At 34.4% G+C, this 10563-nt stretch overlaps 1 long non-coding RNA gene across 2 annotated transcripts; it reads right to left on the reverse strand.

Annotated features, from left to right (window-relative positions):
- Positions 1 to 4836: 4836 nt before the first annotated feature.
- On the reverse strand, positions 4837 to 5894 carry LOC115443335. Of its 2 annotated transcripts, XR_003938604.2 has the most exons (4): positions 5816 to 5894; positions 5306 to 5507; positions 5140 to 5233; positions 4837 to 5050 (listed from the first exon to the last, which is right to left on the reverse strand). It is a non-coding gene; the product is annotated as an uncharacterized LOC115443335 (long non-coding RNA). The 2 variants fall into 2 exon arrangements; XR_003938603.1 differs by lacking the exon at positions 4837 to 5050 and having other exon boundaries at positions 5102 to 5233.
- Between the last annotated feature and the right edge of the window lie 4669 nt (positions 5895 to 10563).

Genomic DNA, 10563 nt, shown 5'->3' on the forward strand with positions numbered 1-10563 from the left:
AATAACAGTATAGTTACAAAACGCTTAAAAAAAAGTTATTCTTTCCAAAAGTTAAAGAAGACATAAGCTATTTCATAAAAATCAGTATAAAATGTACGGTGAAGGAAAACTGCATACCTGAGATGTTCTCATAGGAATTTTGAGGATGTGTGAAGCCTATCAATCCGCACTAGGCCTAGGCATAATCCCTCTCAGTAGTAGAGGAGGCCCGTGCCCAACAGTGGGACAGTGTATAATACAGGGCTGATTTTATTATATTATTAAATTTACAAATGTTACTATTTACTATGAAACAATATATTGATTGTTTTTAGATGAATTTTGTCATACCATTACGTTCGCTTTAAACAACAACTCTAATACCATTGGAAAAGGTTTATATTGTTAATTGTATAGCATTAAATACGTGTATTTGTTTAAGTGCAATCACCTTTAATTCCCAAACTCATCCAAGATTCGTTAAATTATTCCCAACTTTGGTAAATGGTTAGAAACTTCTAGACTACATAACTATGTTTTCTTTTACATTATTAATCGCATTAAAACATATCAGATCAATTTATTGGTGAAATAATTGTAGTTAACTGAATTCGGGGTTCAACGCTTAAAAAGGTAAGAGAAATACATATTTTTCGAATCATTTAAAATAAGATCATTATAATGAAATAAACTCTCTGAATTAATAACGTAAGTCAGTTCTCTATTTGCCTGCGGAACACAAACGTGATATATAAATCTATACTAATATATAAAGCTGAAGAGTTTGTTTGTTTGAACACGATTATCTCAGAAACTACTAAACTGATTTTGATTTTTCACTAATAGGAACGTTACTTCTGAGTGCCGATGATTACTTTATGCCGTGAAAATATATCATACAAATCCTGGACATTTGGGCGAAATATAGGTTTTTCCCAAGACTCCTCTGAAAAAATATTGTTTGCAACAAAACGTCGTTATAATTTCTTATTCATTTATACAGCTTGTTATTAAATTTTTTTACGATTTATCGTCTGCCTATTTAAAAAAATTGTTATTCCCTGACAACAACAGTTTTTAAAAACCCCTGCCGGACGGCCCTGGGACGCCCCTCAAACTAGAACAAATCCGGGGAATTCCGGACGGCTAACTGCCCTACATAAATGGAATACTCCGGGATAATCAAACAGAGCGGCGTAATTGTTTCGACGAACGAGGAACACTCATCTCTCGTCAGGAGTGACCAGATTACCATCAGATACAGTAGGGTCACTTTGCCATGCCATTTTTTTTAACAACGTGTCATCATCAGCCTATATCTTTGTCCACTGCTGGACATAGGCCTCCTCCAATATGCGCCATTTTACCCTGTCTTCGGCCTGTCGCATCCAGTTCTTACCAGCGACCTTTCGCAGATCGTCACTCCACCTAGCTGGAGGGCGTCCTACACTACGTTTGCCGAGCCGTGGTCTCCACTCAAGAACTCGTTTACCCCATCGTATACCCCATGGTTCTTCGACAGATATGCCCTGCCCACTGCCACTTCAGTTTGCTAATCCTGTGTGCTATGTCGGTGACATTGGTTCTCTAACGAATGACCTCGTTACGAAGTTTATCCTTCAGAGAACAACGTGTAACAAGCACGAAACGCACTGCGTTACGTTACAATAGAAATAGGCATATAGCCTACCATTTCACGCTAAATTCACGAGGACAACGCAACACGGCCACATTAAGAGTTTACACAGTCATGGACAATAAGGCCCAGGTGACATATTTGCTGAAGCGAGCTATAAAAAACTTAAGCAAAATTAGGGACAACGCGTACCAAAACGCTCTAATCTGCCGAACATTAAAGTTTAAAATTAAGAGTAATGACCGTAATGCGAAACTCATGTAATTCGTTAGTGAAATTACGGAGTAAATGTAGCCCTAATTTTTCACACGCTTAATTTCGGCCCATTTAGAAAATGGAACTGCCTTTTTTACTCTCTAATGTACACACTGCTTTTTAATTGTAATAAATTGTAAGATAAAAATCTAAATATTATGAAAGTCATCTTCATTATATTAAGGAACCGTTGCGTTAACAATAAAATTAAAATATAAAAGACAATAAAACAAAAAAATAATCTCTGCTGCATAAATGGAGATATTTAACGCATAGGAAACCTGGTCTATCCATCTTGGGTTTCGTCTTCGTGGTCTCTTCCTTTCCAACTTTCCGACCATGACCGGCTTTTCCAGGTCTTCTGGATCGCATCTGGCGATATGTGCAAAAACCTCAGAAAAAAAGAGTAAGTAATAAACTACGTAAGAATCTATCCTGGGGTTGAATACGATAACTTTCATTGGTGCGTTTAGTTTTTGCCAAATATGAACAAACAACTATTCATCATTTTTATAAAAATCTATACAGTATGTTATTTAAATTGTTTTACGTAAAATCTAATATAATAGTATTAAAAACAATTGTAGTTGAAAACATAAAAAGTACTTAATAACATTATTAGTACACATTGCAAAAATAAAACGTTTGGGCAGGTACACTCACTGCAGTTACAGAATATTGAAACAGCAATAACAGTTACCGTAACTTTTACTATCGAGTGAGATAGTAAACTACAGTAAAAATGTTAGAAAGTTATTAAGACTAACTATCGATCTAAATAGCACAGCCGCTCATGATTTACATTGCCGATTTACTTACCATCAGGTGCAATCATAGGCGCCACCACGATCACTTTTAAAGAGGTGCATATGCATAAGAAGGTACTACATACTATCATTATTTTTTTAAATCATGTGGTTTTTTGCATATGCTAATAAAACCTCTTTAGTCGATAGTTCCATAGTCATGAAGTAATTTTTATTGTGATTTATTCAGGACAGAGGGGTGCACGTGCAACCCCTTGCGCTCCCCTCCCGGCGCCCATGATTTTAGGCCATATCTGGACACGAAATACCATGAACTTTCATCCCTGCAAACTCCAAACTCAAGCATAAAATCTAATTTGAAATATGTATTTCCAAGACTCACACGAGAATTCCAACTAGCATTAACTGATTAGTCTTTGAAGGATAAAAGTTTGCCGTGACTTGCGCAAGACCCTCAAGTTTGTTTGCCTGATTACCCGTCTGTAGATTCTCAAGTTTTCTAGTTTAAGTTTGCTGTTACTTCAGGGTGATATAAATTACCTTGTGAACAAGATAGATAATATATTATGGACGTGACTTGTATGATGTTTCCTTTCTCCTAAATTATAAGAGCTTTATCACACGTTTATAAAAACTGTTCGCGTAAAATACACGAGTGTTTAAATTCATTGATAATGTACTATGTACTAGATTTGGAGTTCCAAACACTCACTGTGTTCAACTGAAGTGTACTGCAATCCGGTTTTAGTTGCCATTTCACTTATACTATATTTATAGCGTTTTAGTACTGCATTAAACATGCAGTTTAAAAGGTTTGGTTAGGCGACGATTGATGTTTAGCGCTGCAGCGAACTTTAGTTCTAACTTCAGATTTTGAATAAATTGTTTATATGGACGTTCGTGTCTATATGTCAATGTTTAAAATGTATTTATATAGGCGTTTATAACGACACAGAACTGCATAGTGTGTTACATTTTCTATGTAGTTTTATATTGAAAGTAACAGTTTTTTTGTTTAAAGCAATAAGCGCATGACGCGTCCTTTTTAGATGGTACTAAATGAATAAATTAGTGATACGTCTGAACGTAACATTAGAAACCAAGTGCTTATTTAATGAAAATGTTTGCTATAAAATCGATCCAATACGAAGTATTTCTCTTGAAATATCTTTAGACTGTTCATCCGAGCATTCAGTGGAAGTCTGATCCGTAATCCGCTTCCGAGAAACTTCGATTGAAAATTCTCACTTAGATTTCTGTTTTATAGAACACCAGTGATTGCGAATAATAATTAAAACCAGATAAAACGTAGACTATATATTTATCAAAGATGTACGTTTTTTACATAGTTGTTTCGGATCTACATGCATATTGTAGTCAATCTTACTATTGTCTTACTCTAATCCTTCGGCAATAAAGGCATATGTGTTTGTTTTGCTGTTTATAGGCAATATAATTATTGGCCATAGTGATTTTACATGAGTTTTCTAGTCGCAGTCATAGTAGTGTCATGCATTTTGCAATATTTGTAATTTTTTAATTCGGCTGTGGATGGAGTTATTAATGTTTATTGGTGAAAGAAACATTTACCATAATATAAGAGTATTATAGACTCGTTATGTTTTTTTTTTAATACATATCTATTAAAAAGCTAATGGACAAGGCAACCTAGTTGTAAGTACTTCATTTTTTTTACATAAACACTTCATCTACGAAGCAACAAAACAAAATTCAAGATGGCGGCACGATAACAAAGGCCTTTAAAATTGGGAAAGCTATAAATTGAACGATGCCCGTACTAAATTCAGGTGAAACCGTAAAATGGGATACAACCCTCAACCACGACATGGATCAAAGTGACCGCTGGGAGACAGATTGATCGTTTACAATAAACTGCTAAGAATAGATTAATAATTATTAGATTTGATAACATACGTTCCTAAATTATTAACCCCTATGCTTATAAATTGAAACTTTATTTAGATACTGTAGACATTGATCGATGCAATTTATATATTTTTTTATTTATTACAGCTATGAATATGAAACATCATTTTTTTCTGTTGAGGTTTGCATGGACAAATACAAAGCCTTTTTATAATGTAATGTAAACTGGCCGCGTAATAGTACGTATCTTTTGAATTATTGTATTTGGAATAAAATAACAATGTACTGTTACTAAGCAATGTGTGCTAGTCTAATATGGTTGTCTAACGTGTTAACTCTATTGAAATATAAGTTCCTATTCCACGGAAAACCTTGTTTATTTTTCACACTTACTCTGCAAAGGCAATCCGAATCCCAAGATTTTCACCTCAGGAAGTTTAGGAGAGGCTAAAAACCAGCGCTGCTTGGAACTACCTATCCCAGTCAGCAAGAGCTGAGTGAACCGCTTCCTTTTGCCTTTACAATTCTACAAATTTACCGTGCTTTATAATGATAGATGTAAATAGATAAGGTCATGAACGGATTTTTATTTATTTATTTTTATATTTTACTTACACGTCAATTATAATAAAATTGCGACATCAATAAGACCAACAAGCGCCGTAATAATTCGGAGTCATCTCGATAATCGTCGCAGGATACTCGACTTCTGGGAAATATATTGTGGATTTACAATTGCATTCACTCAAACACGAACATACGGGGGAAGTAGTCGGCTTACATGTGCTACAGACGTTAGATCTCTCCCTGCAACATCCGCACGCCGCACCGCATCCACAGTTAGAACGACCGCAACCGCCACAGCCGCCACAACAGCCACCACAGCAACCGTTGGACATCGCACAAGAGCTCATGCATGGGGTCTCAGCGACCGCGCACGCAGTTGAGGGTTGCGTTCGGAAACAGCAGTAAGTGTATCCGTACTGAAAGTAATGTGGCGTCTTATTGTAGAATGTTTTATGACTGGTTTCACTTTTGAAATTGGAATTGTTGAGGAAGTGTTGCCAACTTGAAATAATCCTATAACCTCGTTACGATCGTATACGTGAGAATTTACAGCGTTCTATTTTGTTTTTCATCGGCTTTTATCGTGGAGTAAAAAAATTATGAATCTGTGGGCTTGATCATATACCACAGGCAAAAAAATATTTACAGATTATTTAAAAGTCTTTTGTCACGGGAATTTAAACTCTAATTACGCTAAGTTATTTTACACATTCAGAATATTTACCTGGAATAAGCACAAAACAGCAATGAAGAACACGGTGAGACGCATTTTGTTTTGATTGACACGTATAACAAAACTAAACGTCCAATTTTGTTCATATTTTGTCTTATATACATAAATGTAGTACTTTCATAATATTTTGTTGTGAAAGTCAAGTACTAGGTCATTTGATAAGGCGTTGAAAAAAACATCACGTACAAGTACTTATAGTTCATTCTATCGCTTACGAAAGTGTTATCAAAACATTTGAAGAGAGTATGAATTTCGTAATAAATAATTACAATATTTTATTAATTTAATTTCGTTGCCTTAAGTCGCTTTTACTTACTGGTGTCAGTTTTGGATCGGTAGGTCTTGGGTTCGGTCCCCAGTTCAACACTCAACAAACACTATAAGTTGGTTTTATATCACGTAATGTCGAAAACAAAAAAGGATGACATGATATTTCGGAAAATTAAGTATCCACACTGTAAGCCTGAAAAGGACTTTTACACGAGTAAAAGTAAAAAATAGTAAAAGTAGTATTGAGTAAAAGTACTCTGTGTTTTTTTTTATACTATTTTTGTTGTTCTTATGTGTGTAGAAAAATAAATGGTTTTAAAACGGAGCACAAAATGGACTTCTTAATAAACTTGGTTCTTCAAGCGAAGACATCACACGTGTTCCTCGAGAAATGCTCATTTCAACTTCATAACGGAGCGTCAACCCTTTAAGGAGGAACACGATGAAAATAAAATAAAGTTAGACCCTGTTCATAGAGTGACTAGAAATTATTTGTGTTTCGATATTTTAGATATAAATAAGTACTTTACCATCACAATGAAATGACCTATTAAAGTATCACTGTCGACCTTGTTCTTATTTTCCTATGAAGTATTGATGTACCGTTCTCCACGTGAAACTCTCCTTGCGCAAGTTTCATACCATCTCCATTATTGGGTCAGGTCTGCTCAAAACAAAATGACGATATAAATATACTAGGAGTAGTATTATTTTATGCACTAAAAGAAATAAAATTATTTTTAATGTAAATAAATGTATTTAATTACTAATTAGCAAGTCAACTATGAAGGTAAAACCAACAAAGGAAAATCATACATATTGCGCTGACGTTAACTAAATTAGATAATGCATTGTTTGTAGATAAAGGGTTATTTAGCTCCACACCTTTAAAGTAATATAATACATTCACTCCAGAACAAAATAGATTTTAAAACTCAAAATTCAACAATGGCTTTATATCCCAAACCCCAAGACAGAAACTGTACAACACTGTCGCGAAAGAGGTCACAGTATTCAGGTTTCTGAACAAAAAGGAGGAAAATCATCGTACACCGTGCAACACACTTGAAAACAGACACCACGGCGCTCGCTGATTACTGTTTTGTATGACTTTAGAAGTAGACTTATGAAAAAAATTGCGTGCGGAAACTTCATATTGAATTTTGGAAGTAAATCGTACTTAAATGAATTTTGTAACTGAGTTATTATTACACATTTCACAGGAGGATGTGTTCAGGATTGTCGACTTTGAGGAAAGAATTCTAAGTTTTAACTATTTTGTTGTATGTACAATATTTTTTTATTATTTTTTCGGTGCCGTAGTTGTATTACGGTATAATCGAGTACTGACTACTGAGGTTTTGAGTTCCGTTCCCGAATCGAGCAATATTGGGTTTTTTTACTCAATATCAGCCCGTAATCTGGAATTTGTGCCCAATATGATAGGCTTAGTCCTATTACGTCATGGGACTGAATAAAGTTTGGATATAAAAGGCGTGTGTCTGACGTCTGTGTAAAATATAGGTATTGGAAAATTATATAATGATATTTTAAATTAGATCTTATTTTTTAATGCAAACTGTAAATACTTAACGTTGAATCATTTTACTTACTTAGTTATTTTTAGGCTAATTCAAAAAAATCTTCAGTACAGCTCTCTCAATTTATTAATTAAGTATGGAGCGAAATACAAGCCGACGGAAAAATACAACTTCACCCGTAAAAAATAATTAAAGCCATCACCGAGTCCACACTCCTGGATTCAAAGAAGTAGAAATCTATTTACGTTGTGTAATCGCCCATGTACAATAACATAGCGTTGATTAATGCTGTTTGCTCCATGAGAACGTCGCCCTACGTGTAAATGCCATCGGAGTGGTTCAAGCTGACGCAGTTCCGTTTCCGTAACTTAACGCCTTAATTATTTAGGAAGAGTTTTGTCGCAGTATTACATACGCGGCACATCTTCCTTGATTTTAGACTATCCCCAAAGTCTGCAATGTTTTATTTAGTGTACAGTGAAGCATTATTTGGACTTTTAAGATTGGTTGTTTTTCTACAATTTGCTCGAGATTGGAAGCCTAAAGCGAGTTGACATCAGGCATGCTTTCATTAAAACAAAACCAAATTAATATTTCACATTAAAATAGAGTAAGAACATGCAGAAAATCAAAATCCGTGTTAATTTACTAACTCATAAAACTAATATAAACTCTTCCATCTAATAAATGTAGTTTTCATCCCCGCTATTTTCATTTACATTAATATTCTATTATAGTGTCCATTAATTAAAATCAAACACGGATTTATTAAAACTTGGGTTAGTTTCGCCTCTATTCGCGCAATGTTAATTCCACTAAAAGTTTACGCATAAATCATTTTCCTACATGCGAGGCGACTAAAACATAAATGTTAAACATTTTGTTAGAATCAGAGAAGCGATTAAAACTTTTCCAAACAGTTTAGAAATCGTTTTTGAATGGAAATGGAGACTGTCGACGTTTTATTAAATAAGATGATCTAGCCATTACTAATTGGTCTAAAAAGGTTCCTAGACAGCCTTGTCTATTGTCGGATTTTTTTTTAATTTTAAAAGCATTAATCCGTTGATCTCGGTATTTGTCCTCGATAGTGCGATCCGTTTTAGAGTTTAAGACGGAAATATTCTGTGCCTTGTTTGTTTTTCATTTACCGCTTGGAATCATTTTAAGGTTATAAATAAATAGTAACATAAAAAAATAAGAAACTTAATATTACTATAAATGTTTTCCTGACTGAGACGCCATAAAAGACGTAAAGTGCCAGAAGTATAAGGCGACGGAAGAACCTAGTGTGCAAATAGTATATAAAGCTTTCGAAGTACATAAAGCTTAGTACATATACAAGGAGTCGATAGTATACGTTTTGGTTTTGAAATTAAATTCCACAAGTTTCAATTTGGGAAGGACTCCTATTTCAGTTTAGATATCCCGCTGTAGTACCAATTGGCAGACGTTACGCTAATTTGCCGGCGCTCGAATACCGACTAATAGAAAACTAGAAATATCATATTTAGGAATATTCTAACAGCTTCGATATTACTTAAACTGTTTAAGATTTTAAAATTATTGTAAAATACAGCAAAGCTAGATAGATTTTTTTAAATATTTTTGGTTTATAATTTAATTTTTAATTTAAATATGTTATGGCTTAAGTCAATTGTAAGTTTTGACTACCACACCAGATAGTTGATTGATAAGGTACCCGAGTTGACCTTTATATTTAATCTTACTTTGCCTATTCTTTTCCTACTGCAGTATGGAGTCGGCACAACGGGCAATGTACAGAATTTCCTTTTGACATAATTTTTATAACCGACTGCCTGACGACTCGAGTATTGTAAATGGGATATTTTTATAAGTTAGGATTGAAAATCATCTGGGAGTGGACTGGTATCATCTCCGTTGAAGACCTATTCTGCCTGACCAAGAGGGATACAAGAAGGTAACAGCCAACCTTCAACAATGAATAATCACTTGAAGAAGAAGGATTTACTAGCTTCGACTTGTCTACAATGTGCAGAAAGTTAATTATTGATTAAAGTTCATATTATCGAATGATCCAGAATAAGTTTTCAATATCTATTAATAGAAGCTGGAATTATTGGTCTATTGGCAAATCCTGAACATAATATCAGCTTTCCAGTTAACACAGAATAATTCGAAATATCACTGTAATGTTTTAATTAAGGTTGCTGAATCTGTTTTGGGTATTTAATGTCAAACTAATTTTATTAATTGCTCAATTCATTAACAATTTACTCATTTATGATTGATTGATATGATGAATTGATACCTCTGTAGCCAATTTTGTCAACATTCGGATTCCGTTGGGATTATACTTACTACTGTTTTATAAAGAACTAGCTGATCCGACAGAGGTTGTCCCATCTTAACTATGAATTTGCAGCGCGCATTCTATCAAGCGCTGAAATTAACTTTTCTTAAATTTTCTAACATTCCGCTCAACTTCCTTAATTTTTTTTTCTTAATATCCTTCTCCTGACAATATCAAACACAACAACAAAAAATAGTGAAATCGGTCCAGTCGTTCACGCGTGATGCGATTACCAAGGGAAATAGAGATTCATATTTATATATATAGATATATAGTCACGCACAGCCTGTGATATAAGCATAGGTCTAAAAAGCAGTGGCGAAGCGTCCATACAACCCGATTCCTACTGGCTTGCCTTTTAGGTTTATTTACGTTTGTCCTAGTTTTTATTTTCTGTTAAATTAGCCACGATATATTAACTATGACAATTTATTTTTTCGGATTACCTTTTGCAAAATTGCGCCCTTCTCCACTGCTAAATACTAAACCCCCCATTCCCCTATCATTCCCTGTAGTAGTAAAAGGTGACTCAGTAGAAACGTTCAAGTTCCCCTAAACTGTTGTCAATTCAGATTTGTACCATCTCTCCCAGG

This window comes from Manduca sexta, chromosome 28 (genome assembly GCF_014839805.1).
Source record: "Manduca sexta isolate Smith_Timp_Sample1 chromosome 28, JHU_Msex_v1.0, whole genome shotgun sequence".
NCBI lineage: Eukaryota > Metazoa > Arthropoda > Insecta > Lepidoptera > Sphingidae > Manduca > Manduca sexta.